The sequence below is a fragment of the Oreochromis niloticus genome, unplaced genomic scaffold (genome assembly GCF_001858045.2).
Source record: "Oreochromis niloticus isolate F11D_XX unplaced genomic scaffold, O_niloticus_UMD_NMBU tig00008352_pilon, whole genome shotgun sequence".
NCBI lineage: Eukaryota > Metazoa > Chordata > Actinopteri > Cichliformes > Cichlidae > Oreochromis > Oreochromis niloticus.
This window is the reverse complement of record NW_020329136.1, coordinates 16602-39495: the sequence shown is the minus strand read 5'-3', so window position 1 is coordinate 39495 and position 22894 is coordinate 16602. Positions and strand designations below refer to the sequence as shown.

Below are 22894 nucleotides of genomic sequence, written 5' to 3'. Positions count from 1 at the left end.
GCTAACAGAAACTAATTTAGCTAGCTTAGCACACATGTCTTGTGGCAAGATATATGCACCTAAATGCTTTAAGTCATTGGCTGTTCTGCCAAATTGCCACCAAGCTGCAACTTTGTGAGCTGACTGTTTGGCGATTTTTGTGTTTAGACACAAAAGAAAAGAAAAAGATCTACGGATCAGGCTTTTCCTTACCTGTGGTAGTGGCATAGAATGACGTCACTGACATTGGTTTAATATGAAAACAAACTTTGTCAAACCAAAAACAAACCAAAAAACAGAAGAAGTGAGTCGGCGTGTCATCTTTACCGAGCACCATACATGTTTTGCAGACAAAAAAACAAGTATTGCCGAACAAAAGATAAATGTCCTTTTTTTCCTACTTTCGCCGGCTGGTCGTTTGGCGTAAGACGTAAGAAGTGGCGCTTTGAATCTGAGCGCCCGAGTTCGAATCCCTCACGGACTCGCTGCCACGACCATTGCTTGGGGGGCGGGGAGAAGCCAAGTCGCTTCTCCCTTTTTCCTGCTCTTGCCAACTCCTCCGCCTGCTCTCTTATTACCTTTTATTACCGCAAAATACCCATGCTTGTCAGCTCTTCATTCCTCAACTATTTGCTGCTTATTACTCCACCTTCGCAACTTTCTCTCTTCAGGCTACCAACTCTGCCTTCATTTTTCACACTGTCTCCGACACTTTTACATCAAATTATTACCACCTAATAAGCACAGTGACAGAGGGACCCCAGGCTTTTTTTCGGTAAGTTACATGTGTTTGTGTCCGTAACTACCGTCCTTAGCTAGGTCCTCAAATCTAGGCAGCTAAGATGACAACTGGCTCTTCGGGGAAACTTGTTTGTAAAGTTGTTTAGCTAATCCGTAGAGGCCAATGAATTGACCGTGACTAAAGAAATGATGAGAAAAGCACTGGGTTGCTGTTGTTTCTCCGGTCACTGATGCTAGCTAAGAGGATGTAATAAAGGCAAGGTAGCAGAGATGAAAAAGGAGTGGTTGTTGATAAATAAGTGGAGAAAAAGGTGGGCAGGGAAAAAAAGCAGGTGTGAGTGTGTGAAATGTGAGTATTTGAGTGTAAAAATGTGTGGTCTCCTGCGAAAGGCTGGGTGCCCGATGTGCACCTTGCGCTCTTTAAATACAAGGATATTCCACGTTCTGCTATGTGGTGGGCTAGCAGGTTCATAACATAGAGGCTCAGGTTCGAGCCCTCGGCTCACCTGCCTCTCTATGTTTATCTGCTAGGGGGAGGTCCAGGCAGGGGATCTTGGAGTGAAAATTCCGAGGGATGAACCTTGTTCAGCCTGGACTTCCCCTGATTTTGATTTTTCTCTGTTTTTTCTTTTACCTGCCAGCAACAAACAGCCCAGCCTGATTTATGGGACCTCCTTCTTGTCATGGCTACCAAGGACCACTCTTCTTCTGCCAACAAGTCATTGCCTGACAAATAATTATTTCCTATGTTTCCCTATGGGGTTTTTTAATCTCCAATATCTTTACATATCTTGGCTAGATAGACTTCCCTCAACAGGGTTTACAAACGCCTTATCCTCTTTGTCCACTTCAAATAACTTTAAACAACTATTCTTAGATTTCTTGCAACATCTGCTGTCCTCTTGCACAGATTACGCTTTTTAAAAAACTAACAAACACTTTTTTTTAACGTCAACCCATTGTTGGAACTAGATAAATAAAGCATATATAAAAGTCACTACCAAAAACTCATTGCAGCTTCGACCTTGTTATAGGAATGTTGTTTGTGGCTCAAGATGACTTGATTTCATCCATGAAGGATACATTTGATATATGTTTTCACATATTATAGACCAACAAGTTATTATAGCAGTTTAAATACGAGCGATCGGAAGGTGCTGATCAGCTTCAGTTTCTTCTCTGAAGTTGCTCTATTTCTCTTCAGGTTTCTCTCAGACCAAGATTGAATGTGATGACAAGGGTGATGGATGGTGTGACATGTGCTGCTGGCCCACAGAACCAGGTGAGTATGCTGTCCATGTGCTCTGCAACAATGAGGACATCCAACACTCTCAGTTAAGATTAGTTTTCATGATTGTTGCCTCAAGACCTGAGATCATGGTGGTGGGCTTGTGATGGACACACTTTTCATGGCTGAAAGCTCTCCTGTAGAGGCTAAGCCTCTCGATCAACAACACACCTGCCGCTAACTACGTGTGTCTACCTTAATATCTTTACAAACTCAAAATGTGACCTCTAGCACCAAACGCTTGCTGCAGTTCTTGGTGTCAGAGGTGACACACAAGGTATCGGGTTTTAGGTGCAATTACTTTTTCATATAGGACCAAGTATGTTTGGATAGCTTTTTTCCCCTTGAAAACTGCCGTTTAATATTACACATTCTTGTCTAATATTATAAATGTATTGATCTGAAACGTGTAAGTGTGACAAATATGGAATAAGATACGAAATCAGAAAGGAGGCAAATATTTTTTCACAGCGCTAAGTCTGTAAATGATCTTCTTTGGCTGTAGTAGATCTTTGACTTGTTCCTTTTTTAATTGTGTTTAAAATTGTTTCTCTAGGTTAAGGCGTACGGTCCAGGCCTTCAGAGCAGTGGTCTGGCTGTTGGAAACCCACTGAATTCACAGTTGATGCCAAGCAAGGAGGAAAAGCTCCTCTGAAAATTATAGCCCAGGTATATCTGGCTTTGTTATGACCACAAATATGTTAAATATATTGCATGTACCGTATTTTTCAGAGTATGAGTCGCACTTAAAATCCTTTAATTGTGCGCCTTATGTATGAATTCTGGTTGTGCTTACTGACCTTGAACCGATTTTATGTAATACACGGCGCTCAAAAATCTGTCAAAAAATGTTTTAGTACGACTTTGGTAAGCTACGAAGTCGCACCGCTTGATGGATTGTCGGAGCATCATGGTTACGTAGTCAGCAGCCTCGCGGAGTGATACGCGCTGCGCATCAACATAATATTACTGTATTGTGTGTGGATAAGGACCCCAAAATGGCACCTGTTAAGAGACATGCTTACGAAGCGGATTTCAAAATCAAGGCTGTCAGTCACGCAGTAGAACATGAGAATAGAGCAGCAGCTGCGAGAGATTTCAACATTAATGAATCAATGGTACGGAAGTAGAGGAAGCTAGAAGAAAGAGTTGAGTAAAGTTTGACTTATCTGACTGTTTTGTTTCGCTTAATGCGTTTTATAATCCAGTACGCCTCATGTATAAAACCAGACCTGTTCATCAACAGTGCGCCTTATGGTCCGAAAACTGGTGTGTTAAACTGATGTGTTAAATCTGATTGAACTAATCCCTTGTCTTCTGCACAGGATGGTGAAGTCAATTCTGTGGATGTCCAGGTTAAGGATAATGGCAACAGCACATACACCTGCACCTACACCCCACGTAAGCCTGTGAAGCAGACTGTGATGGTCTCCTGGGGAGACTGAGAGTCCATTCAGGGTGAGTATGCACTCACTTTCACTCTTGCATGCAGGGTTTGCCTTTTCTTCTCACTGAAAAGTCTCTTGAGTTTTGGTGTTTGTGCCCACAGATGAATATCGGAGCAGGCTGTCATCCAAACAAGGTGAAGGTCTCTGACCCTGGAGTGGCAAAGACGGGCCTCCAAGCCTTCAAGCCAACATACTTCACTGTTGACTGCTCAGAGTCTGGTCAAGGTAAAGCTCCATAAAACTGTGTGTGAGAGTAAAGAGCGCAAACATATGATCATGTCAAAGAAATATTCCAAACAACAGTAACATGTTTAGAAACAGATATTACAGGGAAACTTATTTAACCCACCTGCTGTTTGAGGCTAAAAATGACTGTAGAGCATTACCTGCAAAGGTAACATGCTAACACAGCCTTTGTCCTCTGCCATCAGGACAAAGGCTGTTTGGGTTTAGGCTATTCCAATGACACCGTTCAGGGTCAAAGTGGATCCTTCTCAAGGCAGAGGGACCAGGACTCAGCCGCAGTGGTAAGAATACCTGTACTGCCTCACAAAGTCAGAGAGTACTAACAAAAAACAGTCTGTTTATTTAGTTTATTGGTCTATAATACGGTCGGAATGTTTTCCGTCATACTACATGGAACAACTCTTCATAACACTTTTATGAAAATGTTTGACGAAATTGACAAGATCAAAATTAACAATCACAATGGCAAGGATTTAAAAACAAGAATAAACATGAAAAAAAAAAGGGTTATAGTTTTTATGCTAATGTAAACAGGTCCTTTTGAGCTGTCACTTGAACTGTGTACCAGTCAAAGCAGTAGTAGCAGCAGGCTGTGAAAGACTTTGAAATCATCAGCAACCACAACAACACACACTGTTAAATATACACCTGTGCAACAGGCGAGAGAAGAAATGCTCACACATGCGGGCGTGGATTGTAGTTACTTTGTAGTTACTTTGTATTATGTGGGTTCTTATAAGACAAGGAAGCGTTCTTCTGGCTGTTATGCATCATATTAAATGGGAGGATGTGGATCGCTTCCCTTTCCTGTGACAGGGTCCCCTGGGAGTTGCGTGACCTACGGTGGAGATCACATTCCCAAGAGCCCTTTCAGTGTCGTCGTGGCAGCCACACTGGACCTTAGCAAGGTCAAGGTGACAGGCCTGGGAGACAGTATGTACCTCTGTCATTGTTCTTGTACATCCACACCTTCTGACACCAAACCTCAGGCTACATAAAGCCTAGTGATAACCTATGAAACCATTATTTGCTTTTAAACGTTTGTCTAAGCATGAATATTTTTACGATGGCTTCCCCCAGATCAGAGGTGTCAGTGTATTTTCTTTGGTCTCTGTTCTGGCAGAGATAGCTGTTGGCAAAGACCAGCTTGTGCTGGTGCTTGTTTCTTCCTCCCCATTATCACCACAGCTTTATTCAGAGAAGATGATCTGATCTTTTGGCTCGTCTGTCCAATAGTGTAGATTTCTGGTGAGTATCAGCTGCGCTGGGTATGTAAATCGGCCATCCAGCTGCAGTGCTGATCCGACGCCACTTGTGCCAAAAATCCAGACAAATGTCATTTCATCAAGGAGCAAATCTGAGCCAAACAGACTGATCATTTTTTTTCACCTGGCGTCTCATCAGAGGAAACTTTTCCTTTTCCAAGCTCCTGTAGGACTCGGGGAGGGAAAGCTGCTGATGCTGATTCTTCAGAGATTCATCACACTGGATTTCGATGAGCTCTAATTGCAGATTCTCTTCCACTTCTTCGGCATCCACCAAAAAAGGAGTCGCGAATAGCTTGATTTCTTTTTCAATGGCAGAAAAATCCTGGAGGCGCTGTCTGAATTCTGTTTCGAGACATGTAATCACAGACACATATTTCCCTTTTTTAGCAGAAAGGTTGGCCTGTGGATAAGCAGTTCTGATCTTGGACAGTGTGGGGAAGTGCACAACGTTGAAGTTGCGCACTTGTGTCTTAAAGAGATTGAGCTTCACACAAAATGCTTTCATGTGCGCATAAAGTTGTGGTACAAGCTGCTCTTTCCCTTGTAGGCTCTTGTTCAGGGTGGTTAAATGATCAGTAAGATCAACTAAAAATGCAAGGTCTGCCAACCATAGAGGGTCATTCAGCTCATGAAGAGGTCGGTCTTCTCTTTCAAAAATGGTCAATTTCTGATCTCAGGGAGTAAAGACGCTTCAGCACGGCACCGCGGCTTAGCCAGCGCGTAGAGTAGTAGAGTAGATCCCCATATTCAGCATCCGCATCAGAAAGGAAAGCCTGAAATTCTCCGTGGTACAGTCCTCTTGCTCGAATTATGTTGACAGTTTTTACAATAGTGTTCATTACATCTCCAAGATTGACTGTCTTGGCACAAAGGGCTTCTTGGTGAACAGTACGGTGCATTTCAACAGCCTCACCTCCAGCCTCTTTCACCTCAGCGCACATCGTAGACGCCATTCCTTTGTGTGCACCATAACTGGAGCCCCGTCTGTTGTATCTTCACACAGCTTGTCCATTTTGTCAGTTGAGTCTGACGCAGCTTCCAAAAATATCCATACCTGTTGTTGTGCCTTTTAGACTCTTAAGATCGAGCAGCTCCTCTGTAACTCCACGTCTTGCGAGGAGTTGGGCGACCTCATAGCTGGCTATTGTAGACTTTTCCTGGACTTTTTGAGCACAAAAAAATACTGTTGCTGACCCTGCAGGACAGCTACCATTGCTTTACTTTCTGCTCTCGCTCAGCACCAGTGTAGGATGCATAGTTCTGATATTTGGTTTCATAATGACGTCGTACATTACACTCTTTCATAACTGCCACAGTTTCAGTGCAGATCAAACAGACACTTCCCCTTGAATTCTTTGAAGAAATATTCACTCTCCCACGTGTCTGAAATTTTCTGCACACACTTTCTACCTTTCGCTTCTTTGGTTCTGCCATGTTCAGTAACTTGGGGTAAATTTCTTCTAGGATTGTCCTTTTTGGTGGAGCAACTGCCTTGATCAACAGCAGCTCCCCCTGGTGTTAAAACTAAGAAGTGCATTACACTCAAGCAAAAGTTGAAGTGCGGGCCATATTCTATTCTATTTATAACATTTCTTGCGGGCCAATTAGAAATGGACCGCGGGCCGTAGTTTGGACACCCTGCTATAGACATTAGCACACACTCCAGCAGCTTTTCATCCTCTAGAGTCACTTGGATGACACTGAAAACACTACGTCCAGATAAACTCCGTGTATGTAGTGTATTATCTTACAAAAAATACAAACAAATATAAAACAAGTATTTTATTTTCTAAATGTAATGCTTCCTTTAGGAAGAAGGTGGAGGAGCAGCTCCAGCAGAGCAACACCAGAGGTGTGTGGAGAGGACTGAACACCATCACTGGATGGAGCACTGTGAGCGGAGGGGGTCCAGAGTCTGGAGACCAGGTTCTGGCTAACAGACTGAACCAGTTTTTTAACAGGTTTGATTCAGTAGCCTTCCCTCCCCCATCCACCAGAGCTCGTCACACTCTCTGCAACCCCCACAGCACCGGGGACATGAAATGCACCTCACCTGTCCCCCTTTTCCTTTTCCTTCAACCACTCTACTGGGTCTAAGTCGTCTCCACCTGCTACGGCGGCTGAGATCCTTTGAGGTGAACAGGACACTCCTCAGGACATTTTATGACACTGTGGTGGCGTCTGCTGTTTTCTATGCTGTGGTCTGCTGGAGTGGTGGAATGGCAGAGAGGGACGGGGGAAACTCAACAAGCTGGTCAGGAGGGCCAGCTCTGTCTGAGCGCTACCGCAGGTCATTCTTACCAGCAGCTGTCAGACTCTATAATGCAGCTTAACATTCCTTTGGTCATCTTACTCACCAGCTTGTTAGTTTACTCTACATTTTATACATGTCTCCGTACAATTTTCTCAATTTTCTATACATATTCTGTACATTGTTACCTGTATATACGAACTTCGGTTGCTTATGTTCATAGGACCACCCTGTGTCTTCCTTTTATATTTTATTTTCCCTTGCTGTAAGAGCTCTGTAACACCAAATTTTCTAATCAGTGGGATTATAAAGGTTTATTCTATTCTATGTTTTATATTTGTTGTATTTTATTTGTATTTTCCTTCTGCTATCTGTACCTGAGCTGAGGAAAAAATTCCCCGCCGTGGGATCAATAAAGTCATATCTCATCTAACAGAATGAACCTTTTGGATTTAGTTACCTGGATGATTGAGCATGCATCAAGACATAACTGGACCCAGTTTGCACTTTTGTTTGTAGGGAGTTACGCACCACGGTGTAAGAAATCTTCACTTTTTGTTCCAGTTTCATACATAAACACCCTCATACAAAATATTATACTCGCTTCAAAAATAGTAAATCTAGCAACATCTGTGTCTGAAACACAACATTTCTAATATGATTAGATCAAATTTGCACTTTCCTGAAAAGAGTGACACGTCCAGTTGTATAAAAACCTTTTTCTACAGACATTAGCACACACTCCAGCAGCTTTCATCCCTTTGAACCCAAAAAGTCATTGCTCAGGACCCCAAACTTTCTAAATGTAATGCTTCCTTTGATGAGAACAATGTGCTGGTAAACAGAAACTGTTACTGAAAGCAAACACACAGACACCTCAGTACGTTTTACTTGCAAGGGAGCGTCGGAGAGCAGAGCTGCCACTCGCCTGTCCAAGCAACTCCAACTCCTCTGCGTCCGCCTCACTCTTTTATTGACAACAGAGGTTACACACAATTCACTTAACCACGTGACGGTTAAGACATGCACATGTGTGTGTGTGTGTGTGTGTGTGTCTTCCTGACACCATACAAGGCATGATATCAATCAAATTATTTTTGAAAAGGAAAATAATAATTTTAATGTGAGGCAAAACATGTATGGTGCTCGGTAAAGATGACACACCGACTCACTTCTTCTTTTTTGTTTTTTTTTGTTTGAGAAAGTTTGTTTTCATATTAAACCAATGTCAGTGACGTCAAATGTGTAAAATTCAAGGCTGGTCCTTAAAAGCTCCCAACAAGGCAAAAACTGCAAAGCCACACAAGTCCCAGCGTCAGCAGCAGCAGTGAAAAGAAAGTGGAGAAAGGATGAATGAGTCTGTGCTTATCGGCTATCGGCTCTCTGCTCTCCCCCAAGCTGGCGTTGTTGTTGGTAGCCATGACAACGGAGATAGTCCCAGCTTTATAAATAAAGGCCCCAACACCCCAAAAAAGAAAAAAAGAAAGAAAAAAACTCGGGATTCCCTGCGCAGACCAGGAATCCCGCTAGCAGGCCGAAGCTACAGAGATGATTTGACCGAGTGAGACTCGAACCATCGACGGTCTGTGCTTCAACCTGCCAGGGGCCAGCGACAAGTGCTCTGCGCCACCTGCCGGGCCGTGGAATTCGTGCAAATTTGATATATTTGACTTCTCTGAAGACAAATTATTTTTGAAAAGGAAAGATAATAATTTTAATGTGAGGCAAAACATGTATGGTGCTCGGTAAAGATGACACGCCGACTCACTTCTTCTTTTTTTGTTTTTGTTTTTTTGTTTGAGAAAGTTTGTTTTCATATTAAACCAGTGTCAGTGACGTCATTCTACACGACTACCACAGGTAAGGAAAAGCCTGAATCTGTAGATCTTTTCTTTTCTTTTTGTTGTCTAAAACAGAAAAATCCCGAAACAGTCAGCTCACAAAGTTGCAGGTTGGTGGGAATTTGGCAGAACAGCCAATGACTTAAAGCATTTAGGTGCATATATCTTGCCACAAGACATGTGTGCTAAGCTAGCTAAATTAGTTTCTGTTAGCGAATCAAGTTCAAGCTCCTCACATATCATCATCCAGGGTACAGTCATATGCTGATGAGGAGATCCATGCAGGCAACATTAAGGCAGTGTAACAAGTTAAATATGCACTGATTTTAAGCTATTTCCTAATATCTAACCATTATGATAAATGTTTGCCTGCAACTGACACAGCCAACACAAATGTCATTGAAAAAAACAAAAGCCTGTGATAACATGTTTTGTTTTTCTAGAATAGAAGAAGCACATTTTAAAAAGCCAGTAGGAATAAATCTTTGTTGTTACTGCATGATTAGAATGAAGTAACAACAAGTCTGGCTGGAATAAGAAGTGGTAATCTGTGTACTGTGCTGGTGATCTGCATAATTCACCTTAGATGGTCATCTGTTTGGATGGCTGAAGTGGGCTAACGCCACAGCTAATTTCATCAGGCTGCTAATGAAACATCTAAAATGATAGATGGTTAACTACACAACGGAAGCAAGAGCATTACAATCACTTGATTTAATGAAAGATTTTCCCCCAAACTTTTGATCCAAATGAGCAAAGTACTGCAACCATCTGAACCTTCTAGGTGTTACATGTTACAGTGTTGCACTCTGGCCAGCTTTAAAAATGGAAAAGTCTTTGTGTGGTTTACTGGGTTCTGTAAATGAGGCTCCTTTCATTTGTGAGCGTGTTGTTCTTCTCTTCCCTTTTGTCCACCCTTACAAGGTGAAGGTGCTGCCCACCCATGATGCCAGCAAGGTGCGTGCAAGTGGATCCGGCCTTAAAACCACTGGAGTGCCCAGCTCTCTGCCAGTGAAGTTCAACATTGATGGCAAAGATGCAGGTGAGGGACTGCTGGCAGTGCAGATCACTGTGAGCGCATGAACGTGGACCACACAATAATGTAACCAAAGTGTTGATATTTAGGTAACAGTTTTTATTTTCTCCTGAAGGACCCAGACGGGAAGCCCAAGAAGCAAATATCTGTGACAACCATGATGGGACCTACCTGGTGTCTTATGTGCCAGACATGACTGACAGGTACACCACACTCATTAAGTACGGAGGAGACGAGATCCCTTATTCACCCTACTGAATCAGGGCTCTGCCCACCCGAGATGCCTCACTGTATTTGATCCTGTCTCCCTCAATACTATTTAATATCTAAATGCTTGATTCATCATATTATAACAAATGTGCTGTTGTAGCTACTGACAGTGAGTTTGATTATATTTTTTCCATCTACCAAAGAGAAATAATATCTCTTAGTGGCAGGTGGATCACACACTGATTTTAACACTTTGCATATGACTGCGTAGGATGAGCATTTTATAACAGCATGTGTTGTTTTTGTTTATGTAAGGAAATACATCAGTTTCCCTTGTATTTTAAATTTGAGTGAAGATCCTAAATTGGCCCCACTCTTGACTTTGAGAAAGGCTGATCTGTGCTGTCCCTACATGAGCACAGTCAGATATAATACAGGCTTTCAGGAGCAGGAAGGCTAAAGGCTGTTTAATGTCTGATGTAACTGTGTCAGACATTTGCGTTCTCACGTGCATGGATAATATCTTGAAAACTTCAGAGCTGCAGTGCATGTGTAAAAGTGGCTAAAAAGCAGTGCATTAACATGTGTTTTGTCTCTTTGCGTAGCTGCTCAGTCCATCCAGACTCCTCTCCATATGCAACAGTGATGCCGGCTCTCTCCAAGTGATTCCTTCATCATCAACATCTGCGTCCACGATCCACCAGCTCAACAGCAACATCTGTCAGCTGTGCATCCAACTGGAGGCCTTCGCCTGCTGTGCTGAGGCGCTGGGCCGCGATTTCCGTCCCTTGTTGACGACCTGGCTGTATCCTGTGCTGGAGAAAGCTGGTGAGGAGACGCTGCTGGTCAGCCAGGCGGCGCTGAGCTCCATATGGAACATCAATAAGGTCTGTGGATACGCTTCCCTCAAGGAACTGATCAATGAGAACTCTGACTACCTGCTTAATGACATATCAGTCAACCGTCAGAGGCTCAGCCAGCATCCACAGGTAGTTATGACGTGTTTTTTGTTTTTAATCCAAAATGGACACAGAAATAACTGCTGGAGGGTTTACCCGATTTCCTCCTTGGTCTGCTTAAGCCTGTGCTGCCCTGAGCTTGTACTGTATTTCATTATAATCCTGTCTTGTTGGCCAGGCTCCACCGGTGTTGACAGTTCTGTTGACTCACTCTGACTGCAGCCTGCTGGTCGGGGACATCGTTCAGGATCTGGATCTCAGCTACGAGCGCACAGCTGCTCTTTTCTGCTCCGCGCTGCACGCGCTCATGAAGGCACTGGGTAAGATTTCAACAGTGATGTCAGCTTGAGTCTCACGTATACTGGGAGTCAAAGAGGACAAGGAAGAAAATGTGACTCATTGCATGCACTGCCACAATTTTTATGTTGCTTAACTTTATGTTTTCTGCAGTGCCTTTCAAAATTTCTATCAAGGAGTACGTTTCAGGATATATAACTTCACTCGTTATCAAATTATCAGTATCTTTGGAAACATTTAATACGTCGTGATGGTTTAAATGCTGAGTCGTTTTCTGTTGTAGAATTAATATTCATAATAATATTTATACAGCGGCACTATAGGTGTTTGCAGTTTAACAAGCCCTCACAGTAAAAATGTATGAATTAAATGTTACTGATGGGCTCTTTTCAAAAACATCAGCGTCTGTGTCACACTGATTTTGATCAACTGACTTATTTTATTGTAATCAAACCTATTTTGATATTGTTGTCTTGTTTTTCCTTTAGCGAGGTGGTTTCCTTCCACTTGTAGCAGGACCAGTACGTCTGCCAGCTCCAGGAAAAGCTCCAGTGACCAGGAAGACCTCAGCATTCGCCAATTCCTGCTGAATTACCGCAAACAGAAAGAACTGACAGAGGGCATTGGAATAGAGGATGATTATAACACTGAAGACAGAGGTAATAGGTCTGTCTAAGGGCCAGTGGAATATAAGCTATAGGTTGTAGTGGTGGTTATATTAGATTCAGAGTGTAGAGGAGATGGATCATTGTAATTAAGAGTCATAGAAATCTGAACCTCGCTGCTAAACTGGCAGTCTAACTGTACATGTGCTCCATTGCAGAGGTCCCTCCCCCTGAGTGTAAGGATGTTGAAGATGCTGGTAGTCCTGATGTGAAAGCAGAGCTTCCCTCCCACCTCAGCATCACTAAGGATGTTATGGAGCGCTGCATTCATCTGCTGTCTGATCCCAGCCTCAGGCTCCGACTCAAGGTAGTTTTATGTAGAGTCAACTGTTGGACTAGTAACAAAAATAATCATTCTTGTGAGGGTAGGACCGCCAGCGTTGGTACAATTCATCCTGTCAGAACTGTGTGGATGACTGTTCACTGGTGTAATGCTCATCAAGGAAAAACATTCAGTCTGGTCCAGGAGTGAAACAGAAATAAGTCTGTGCTGAAGTCGTGCCTGCTCAGGAGTTTGGGCTCTCAATGAAGACCTCAATAATTAGTTTCAGCTCACATATAATCAGGATCAAAACAGAGATAATTGTTAGGTGTGTTGTGCGTCTTTGTCTTTAGGTACTGGACGTGCTGGAGTTGTGCGTTCAGGTGCTGAGTGAGAGGGAAAACGAACTGCTGCCTATGGCTCATCGCTGCTGGCCAGCACTCCTGCAGAGACTCACAGCCGATGACCCATTAGCAGTCCTCAGAGCCTTCAGGGTAAGAAAAACAAACGTCTCTTTTCATTACGTGAGTCAAAATTATTCAAGTCGTCTTTAGTTTTTTTAAACTCTTAATAGTGAAAGAATCAAAGATTGTGCCCAACAACAGTCTTATTTCATTCAGAAATAGTTCTATTATTTTTTGGGGGGGTTGTAATGTGAAGACTCTTTAAACTAACATTTCTTCTATCAGCACAGAAAAATCACTGTGGATGCCTTCTTAGAGGCTGCTTTTCAAACTGTCTCAGAGAATCACAAAGTAGGACTTTGAGATAAATGAAGCTGATAGTGTTTTGTGATCTTTTGTGCAAGTGTCAGCTGATTCAACTTGTGGGTGTAAATTAGGCTACTCGTCAGCTCCTGTCATCAGCTGGAATATTTTTAAATTTGTTATTCATATTTTTGTTGATGAGCTGACAAATACAGACACGTTAAGTCTGTAAACAGTTATTTATTCACTCAGAGCTGCTGCTGGAAAATTGTTTCATCAGCTTTTGGATATATACGCATTTTGTAAATACTACAATTCATCCAGGAGTACACAACGGGAAGGTTTTATTGAATTTTGACAGCTTGCTGCTTTTGTACATTACATTTTTGTACATTACATGGGTGAAACATGAGGGGACTTTGTGAGGAGGAGAGTTTCTAAAGAGGTTCTGCCCAAGCTGAGCGCCTCTCTGGCACGGCAGGCTCCGATAAAGCGCCAAGGCTGGGCCTGTCTACACACACACCCTGGCCTACAAACTGCAGCTGGCTGTATTGCAGGGGCTGGGCTGACTGTGCCAGAGACTGGATCTGGGTGAGAGAATAGAGACACAGTGCTCACAAACAGCACAGTTTCACCAAGACACAACATGAGTGCATCATCCTGTAGAACTGTACCTGGGATCTGGCAATGATCAAAGCAGCCACAACATGGACAAATCAGAGCAAGACAACTATTCTTAGTTGACGCCTCACTTTATGGAGATTGGTGCAACATGAAGCCCATTTATGTAAAACCACATTGAAGATAGATGACCTCTTATCTTATCTTATCTTATCTTATCTTATCTTATCAAAGCCTATTTGATCACAGGGCTGTAACTTTCTTGTAGGAATAAACTTTATGATTCTTCTTAAATGAATGAGTTATAGTCAGCTTTCTTCCTGTGAGTGAGACAACAGCAATACAAGTTTGTGTCTGTACATTAGTACAGAGATGAAGATAAGATAAGATGGCCTTTATTAGTCCCACAGGTGGGAAATTTGTTTTGTTACAGCAAAAGTGCAAAGTTATGTAGCAGAAATTAGAAAACACTGGAATGCAATAAAATACAATAAAATAAAATAAAATACTATATACAATAGAATAAAATAGAATAGAATAATATATACAATAGAATAAAATAGAAATACAAATACTATATACAACTGAGTAGGAAAATACAAAAACACAACTTCGTCAGAAGAAGAATTGCACGTATAGCAGTCTTATTGCACATGTGTGGGTTTGTGTGTTTGATCAGCTGCAAAAGTCTTTATTGTAGAGTCTGACAGCAGTGGGGAGGAAAGACCTGCGAAATCTCTCCGTCCCACACCGTGGGTGCCGCAGTCTCCCACTGAAGGAGCTGCTCAGTGCTGTCACAGTCTCATGCATGGGGTGGGAGATGTTGTCCAACAGGGATGACAGCTTAGCCACCATTCTCCTGTCACTCACCACCTCCACTGGGTCCAGAGGGCATCCTAGAACAGAGCTGGCCCTTCGGATCAGCCTGTTCAGTCTCTTCCTGTCCCCAGCAGAGATGCTGCCCCCCAGCAGACCACACCATAAAAGATGGCTGAGGCCACCACAGAGTCATAGAAGGTCTTCAGGAGTGGGCCCTCCACTCCAAACGACCTGAGTCTCCGAAGCAGGTACAGCCTGCTCTGCCCTTTCCTGTAGAGGGCGTCTGAGTTATGAGTCCAGTCCAGTTTGTTGTTCAGATGAACACCAAGGTACCTGTAGCTGTCCACAGCCTCGATGTCCATACCTTGGATGTTCAGTGGTTGCAGTGGAGGATGTTTGTGCCTGCGGAAGTCTACCACCAGCTCCTTGGTTTTACTGGCGTTGATCTGGAGGTAGTTCAGCTGGCACCAGTCCACAAAGTCTTGAGTCAGTCCTCTGTACTCCTTGTCGTCCCCATCAGTGATGAGGCCGACTATTGCAGAGTCATCAGAGAACTTCTGCAGGAAGCACTGGGTGGAGTTGTGGGAGAAGTCTGCAGTGTAGATGGTGAAGAGGAACGGAGCCAGAACCGTTCCCTGTGGGGCCCCCGTACTGCAGACGACCCTGTCCGACACACAGCCCTGAGTCCTCACATACTGTGGTCGGTCGGTGAGGTAGTCCAAAATCCAGGTAGTGAGGTGATGGTCCACTCCAGAGTTCTCCAGCTTGTCCTTCAGAACCGAGGGAAGAATGGTGTTGAAGGCACTGGAGAAATCAAAGAACATGATTCTCACAGTGCTCCCAGCGGTCTCCAGGTGAGCGAGGGAACGATGTAGGAGGTGAATGATGGCATCATCCGCTCCAATGCCAGGCTGATAGGCAAACTGAAGTGGGTCCAGTGATGAGCTCACAAGGCGCCGAAGCTGAGCCAGGACCAGCCGCTCCAGGGTCTTCATCAGGTGGGATGTCAGAGCCACCGGCCTGTAGCTGTTGAGGTCCTTGGGGCGTGAAGTCTTTGGCACTGGAACAACACAGGAAGTTTTCCAGAGCTGTGGGACTCTTCCCAGCCTCAGGCTCAGGTTGAAGAGGTGCTCCATCACACCACACAGTTGGTCCGCGCAGGACCTGACGACCCTCGAGCTGATGCCATCTGGACCCGCTGCCTTCTTGGCTTTAATCCTCCTCAGTTCCCTCCTAACCTGGGTGGTTGAGAGAGACAGGCTGGAGCCTTGTGTTGAGTGTGTATTGGATGCTGTTGTTGGGGGTGGGGAGGAGTGAGCAGGGTGAATAGAGGAGGTGTGAAGTGTCTGAGGTGTCAGAGGTGGAACAGCAGCAGTGGGGGTGGGTGAGTCTGCAGCCGATGTTGGAGACTGCCTCATGGCTGAATCAAATCTGTTGAAGAAATGATTCAATTCATTTGCCCACCTCACATCCCTCCCAGGCAGAGAGTTCTGATGTTTGTGGCCTGAGATGGTTCTGAGGCCTCTCCAGACTTCACCAACATTGTTTTGCTGAAGCTGGTTCTCCATCTTCTGCCTGTAGCTGTCCTTCCCATTCCTTATCAGTCCCCTAAGCTCTCTCTGCACCCTTTTCAACTCCTCTTTGTCTCTGGATTTGAAGGCCCTCCTCTTCTGCTTGAGGACAGCTTTAATTTCTGAAGTAATCCAGGGTTTGTTGTTGGAGAAACACCGTACAGTCCTGGTAGGTACGGTGTTATCCACACAGAAATTAATATAGTCAGTAATGCATGTAGTAAGGCTGTCGATGTCCTCTCCGTGGTCGTCACAGATCACCTCCCACACAGTCGACTCAAAACAATCCTTAAGAGCCTCCTCGCTCTCCTCCGACCATCTCTGCACTGTGCGGGTGGCTGGTGGCTCCCTGCGCACTAAGGGCTCATACACAGGGACAAGGTGCACCAGGTTGTGATCAGATCTGCCTAGGGGAGGGAGAGGTGATGAACTGTATGCCTCTTCAGCATTGGCATACAGTAAGTCCAGTGTTTTATTGTCTCTGGTTGGGCAGGTCACATACTGGGTGAAGGTGGGCAGTGTGGAGTCCAGTGAGGCATGATTGAAGTCCCCTGATATTATGAGAAGGGCTCTCGGAGATTGTGTTTGCAGTCTGCTGACCACAGAGTGGAGAGAGTCACAGGCTGCATCCGCGTTGGCCGAGGGGGGGGACATACGCTGTTATCGCGATAACATGCGAGAATTCCCGGGGCAGGTAGTATGGACGCATGCTAACGGCTAACAGCTCAATGTCTCTGCTGCAGAGTTGTTCTTTTACAGTGATGTGCCCAGGGTTACACCATCTGTCATTCACAAACACTGCCAGTCCCCCTCCTTTCCTCTTACCGCTCTCTCTCGTCCTGTCCGCTCGCAGCATCTGGAATCCCGGTAGTGTCACGCTTGTGTCCGGAGTTAGCGGTGTTAGCCACGACTCCGTTAGCATCATGATGCTACATTGCCGGTACTCCCTCTGTGACCAGGTTAGCGACGTTAGCTCATCCATCTTATTGGGCAAAGATCGTACATTTCCAATAATTACAGAAGGAAGAGATGGTCGATAACGTCTCCTTCTCGGGCGACGGCGCTCCTTCCCAGCACGACACCCCCGTCTTTTCTTCCTCAGTTCACTGGGAATGTCGAGTCTGTCCGCCGGCAGTACCGCTGCAGGACGCAGCGCTAACAGCTGATCCCTACTGTAAACAAAGGATCCCTGCTCTGGGTCCCCAGACACGGGTGAAAAAAATAGAAAAAAACTAAGAAAAACAACCAGAACTAGCACAAAACGGTAGAACATGGTTGCAGAGTCTAATTACTAATACGTTAGTTATAAAAATTACTAGAAGAAAAAAGATAAGAAGGAAAGAAACTCAGAATGAGCAGAGCTGCTGTAACAGGCTGCCGCACACGGGGGCGCCGGAAAACTTGAAGATGTCTCTATGCTAAGGTTAACAATTAGGTTGTTAGCCTGATTTGACATTAAAGCTGTGTGTGGGGAGATGAGTCGTCAGAAAAAGCCAAAAAAGTCAAAGAACTCATTGAAGCTCCTTCACCACCGGGTGGTGGTGAATGAAAATCAACCATTGGTATCACAGCATAAATCAGGGCATCTCTGTTTTATTATAAAAACCTTAAACTGTGAAACAGTTCGGCATCCTAAACACGTGACGGTGATGTTGTTGCTAAAAATGCCTCTTCACTGTGGCAGCTCTGTCATTAAACATATTTTAAACATGACTTTGATGATACGGACCACAGCCAGCTGTGCCAGCAGGATGCTGCTCAGGTCCAAACTGCACACACAGCTACGACTGCAAGCAGCTCTTCTTATACCCAACTGAGAAAAACGTGATTGTTCAATCAGCGAATGCAAAGCCATTTAATTGATAAGCTCAGAGAAGTTGTTGTTGTTATTTTTGTTTACTTTGTGCTCAAAATACATCCATTAGCATGTTGAAAATATTCAATATTCACTCCCACTGAGGTTCATCGCTGACAGAGGAAAAGAGTCACAAAGGTGACAGAGCTGTCTGCAGCCTTTCCAGAGCCAGTGTTACATCTAACAGTGACAAGGACTGCAGTGTAAAGACAATTGTTTCATTTTGTAAGAAATCAGGTTGTTTGTGAAACTGTTCCTTTAACATAGCTTACGGCACTTTGTGTACAGCAAACTCTCTCATACAGTATAGTGTGCAGATACACGTTGTGTGTTTGAGATGCTCTTTGTGATTATTCTGTGAAGTGGGTTTCAGTATGTCTGTGGCTTCAGTTCACAGTGGGTGGGACAAGGAAGGGTTTAAAAAGGAGATTAACCAGCAGTGGTATCTTTACCCCATATTATTCGGAACCAGGATCATATTTTTAAAGGATTTGTTCTTTTGGATATAAAAGTGTCATTATGTGCACGCACTGGACATAATCAGAAAAGAAGCATTCACAACTGTAACCATGTCTGGAGCCAAGCCTGGAGCTGGACATGTAACGTGCCCCACTTTCCTCACATCCTGCTGCACCACTGCCTGCTGTTTCAGCCCATTCACCACCCCAGCATCCACCTGTATGCTCCTGGAGTTTTATGAGTAACATATTTGCAGGGAGTGATCCACCCGAAGACCAGGCACCGAGCTCAAACTGTGTTCTGCTGCTGTGATTAATCCGTGAAATTAACTTGGCTTTGTTGCATTTTATTCGTTTTTATTTTCTTTTTCAAGTTGATTTCTGTTGTAATTTCTGGATAAAAGGTAAAAGTATTACAATTTTTATATGAATAAAATATAGTAAAAATGTCCTGTGTTTGGTTTTCTCAGCTGAAGCAGACCTAGATGCTGTTTGTGAAGCCTGTCTACCCTACCTGAGCTCCAGACAACCCATCAGACTGCAAGAAGCCCGTTTAAGGTAAGTCTTTATTAAGGACCGCTGTAGTAAGTAACTCAATCTTTCATTTAGTTACTAATGTGTGTGAGTGTTACACACAGACAGAATGCCATAAATTAAAACTGTGCCATCCAGTTGACATTGTATTGCCATGTTGGTCATTAATAGCCACGTGACATGATTTATCAGTAAAATCTGAATTTAAATTGAATGCTTAACATCATATTTGGAGAGGTGCTGGGTGTTACACAACAAAATGTGACTTCAGGAGTCATTCATTGTCTCTGAACACTGAACATGAAACAAAGCACTGTGGCTATAGCTTTTGTTCCCTGAAGGAGAGGAACATGGGACCTGACAATTGAATACCTCAGGAATAATCAGGTTCCTGCATGTTCTGGGTAAAGACACCAGTATTCATGACTTTAACGTATATTACCTGTAATATAAGACTTTTAACCCTTTGCTGCAAACTTTACTAAATCAGTTTGTGGGCCTGATTTAAATATCACCCTCACTCATTTTGTCCCTTGAGAAAGGAACTTCCAGAAATACGCAGATGTAGTTCAGCAGTGGTGGCTAAAACCAACAGGAGCAGTTAGGCTAACTTCAGGTTGGCACACAACAGAGCTAACTAGCAATAGCTAGCAATCCCAACTTGGCAAAAGTGTTCCTAGCCATGTAAAGAGCATAAAAAGTGAGGAATGACTGTGATGATGAGTTTATATGTGGCATATCATCACAGGTCAGTTGCCTTACAGGCGTGAATAGAAGCGTCTTCAGGACACGTAGGGCTGTGATATCCCAATACTGTGTGTACGAATCTGAAAGGGAACTCATTTCACCTTTACACTGGCAGCTGATGCAAAATGTGTGCACTGTGAGAGCTACAGTAATGTAAAGGACAGATGGAAGCTGTGAATAAACAAAGTAAATGAATAAAAAAATAGCTCAGAATGCAGTATGCAAGCAGCCTTTAATAACTCACATCATTCTGAATTATTGATCTAAGTGTTTGGGTAGCAACATAGCAGCCACAAGTAAAAACACATGCTTTAATATACTTAAGTATTTTCCTGCTTGGAGGTGATTTAAAAAACAAACCTGAAGAGAAAGGCAGTGTTGAGTTAATGAGCTTATAGTTAAACTGTTGGTTTGCATGTTAAAGCCAGCAAAACTGGTTCAGTCTGTCACTTTGGATCATAGGAAGGTGTTTTCCATACAATAGATATTACATACAAAGCAAAACACAGCTCAGAGCTAATCCTATTCCTGTGTTTCTTTCCCTTTCCTGCACAGTGTGTTCCGACACTTAATCCAGGTGGATCCGGACACCTTCTGGTTTACTCTCAATGAGCTGCACTGCCGTCCTCTTACATCCCACACCACCCCGACCTCCTGCCGGTGCAGCTGAACGGTGCGGGCAGGCCGAGAGACGAGTTCTCGGACAACGTGTTCAAACTGCTCAAGGAGGAGTTTGGCTCCATTACTGAGACAGTTAACCAGCCAGTCAGCTAATGAGCTGCTGCTTGATGAAATTGACTCACCTCACAAACGGACGGCTTATTGAACCACGACTCCAACAGGTCAATTAGCTGAAAGAAATCTGTCAGCTGTGCCAAATAGTTGATCACCTAGCTCTGTGGAATCAAGAGCTACGCTGTCATTTACAAAATGTTACTTAGTCATCACCTTGATTATCTAACTTCCTAGCTTCTGCTAGCCCACAATTAGTACTTACTGTACATTAACATTAGGTGAAAATGGAGCGCTACTGAGTTATGTTTGATTAAAAAGAGAAAACAAAAACTACAGTATCTGATATTTTTGGCTCTTGCCTTATTTTCCCCAGGAGGGAATCACAGCAGATGAATCCAAACACATTTTTACATCATATGACCTTCTTGATGTAACCCTCTCATTTATCCAGGCTTGGCACCAGCAGTAAGAGTATATTAGCTTTGGAAGCCCTGGGGGTGGCTGTCTCCTCCACCAAGGAGTCATTAAAAAAAATACATGAAAATTGTATAAATATGGTTACAGCTGTTGATTGTTTGTTTTTTTCTAAAGTACAAGAGCCGGCATTGCCACATAAAAGATTTCATTTTTGCTTGATGCAATGATCATGATGCAATGTGCAGAAAGTTAAAAGATTAAAGCTAATAAAACAAATTTCATTTGATTCAATTTTATATGTGTGCATGAACTAAGGTGTAAAGCCCTTTGGTCAGCTGTATCGCCTTCAAACCTGCTATAGAAGTGACATTGGACAATGGAGAAAGGATAAATTGAACTCATTCATAACCATTCATGGCCAGCTTGATCCAAGCGGTCCTCAGTAGCCATGACAACGAAGACCTCCCACAAATCCTGCTGGGTGCAACCAAAAGGGTTTGTTGCACACCCCGCAACCAAATATAATCCTATAAGGGTATTTACTCACTTTATGTCACTTCCACAATGTTATTATATATAGTTGTTGTATATAGTTGTTTATGTTCTAGTCGATGACGTCGTGTAGCTACTTCTAATGACTTTTAGGAAAGTCAATAGCGATTTTCCTTACTGAGAAGCTGGCAACACTGTTTCAAGCAGACACACATTGCCAGGGTTGTGGTTGGCACGGCTGACTGGGAAACGCCAGGTCGTTGATTGATATCATGCCTTGTATGGTGTCAGGAAGAGACACACACACACACACGCTTAACCGTCACGTGGTTAAGTGAATTGTGTGTATCCTCTGTTGTCAATAAAAGAGTGAGGTGGACGCAGAGGAGTTGGAGTTGCTTGGACAGGCGAGTGGCAGCACTGCTCTCCGACGCTCCCCTTGCAAGTAAAACGTACTGAGGTGTCTGTGTGGTTGCTTTCAGTAACAGTTTCTGTTTACCAGCAGGGTTGACTTAAACCCAACAGAATCATTGTAAATTACTTCTGATGTTTAAGGAAATATCTACACAGGTATGCAGAAACCCACTTTTACTAACAATCACTTGTATAGGAATTTCTTTCACCTATGTGTTAATCACGTTATTGTAATGCCTTGGTGATTTTAGCATGTCTGACACTCATACTTAAGACAAATGGTAGGGGGTGTAGTAGGATGTTGGGGGAAACAGGAACTCCAGAGGACCAGTCTTTTGTCTCTGCAAGGACTCTGGGAGGTAGCAAGGGAGTGTGAACCTTAAGGTGTGAAACAGCTGTGTACTGCCTTTTGTTCCTGGAGAAGGTATTTAACTGAGAGCCACACTACTCTCAGTGAGACTCTGCTGACCCTGCCCCGTGGTCATGTAGGCTCTCCATCAAGCTTGGTTGTCTGTTCTGTGTGTTTTGATTAAAGAATGTTAGCTACTGCTCACCGCTCATCTGCAGGCTTTATTTAAGTGGAAAACTTCCACAACAGAATGGCGCTGCGAGCAGGGTGGTCCGTGTGGTCGCTGAACAACGGTTCCGTGGACGGGCTGATCACCCCTGCCTTAGGGAAAAGGTACCTTTGTCCTACCGGCTGTTGAAGCAAAGGAAATGGAGGAGTCACGGAGCCGCGTGTTTCAGCAACCACCGAGACCATCGATTTTGAGGGGACTCCTGCTGATGGGTGAGTTGTAGCTAACTTGTATACAGTCATGGGGAGTTTTTTGTCTGGCCGAGGGGGGGAACGCTGGCCGCCCCCGGAGTTCGAGTCTCCGGGAGGAAATCCTGGTGGTTTGAGGCCCCAGGCTTGTGTTGGGTACGGTCCATCACAAGGACATTGGCTCAAGTGCGCTGTTGGGGAGAAGCCGGCCCAGACCTGTGTTCGATCCAATTACGCCACAGGGACAGCGGTTCGGGTACACTGTCG

The 22894-nt window shown here is 43.9% G+C and overlaps 1 long non-coding RNA gene across 1 annotated transcript; it reads left to right on the top strand.

The window, feature by feature from the left end:
• Nucleotides 1–3939: 3939 nt before the first annotated feature.
• On the top strand, nucleotides 3940–6837 carry LOC112845641 (uncharacterized). The gene is made up of 3 exons (XR_003218510.1): nucleotides 3940–3983; nucleotides 4519–4635; nucleotides 6782–6837. It is a non-coding gene; the product is annotated as an uncharacterized LOC112845641 (long non-coding RNA).
• The last annotated feature ends 16057 nt before the right edge of the window (nucleotides 6838–22894 follow it).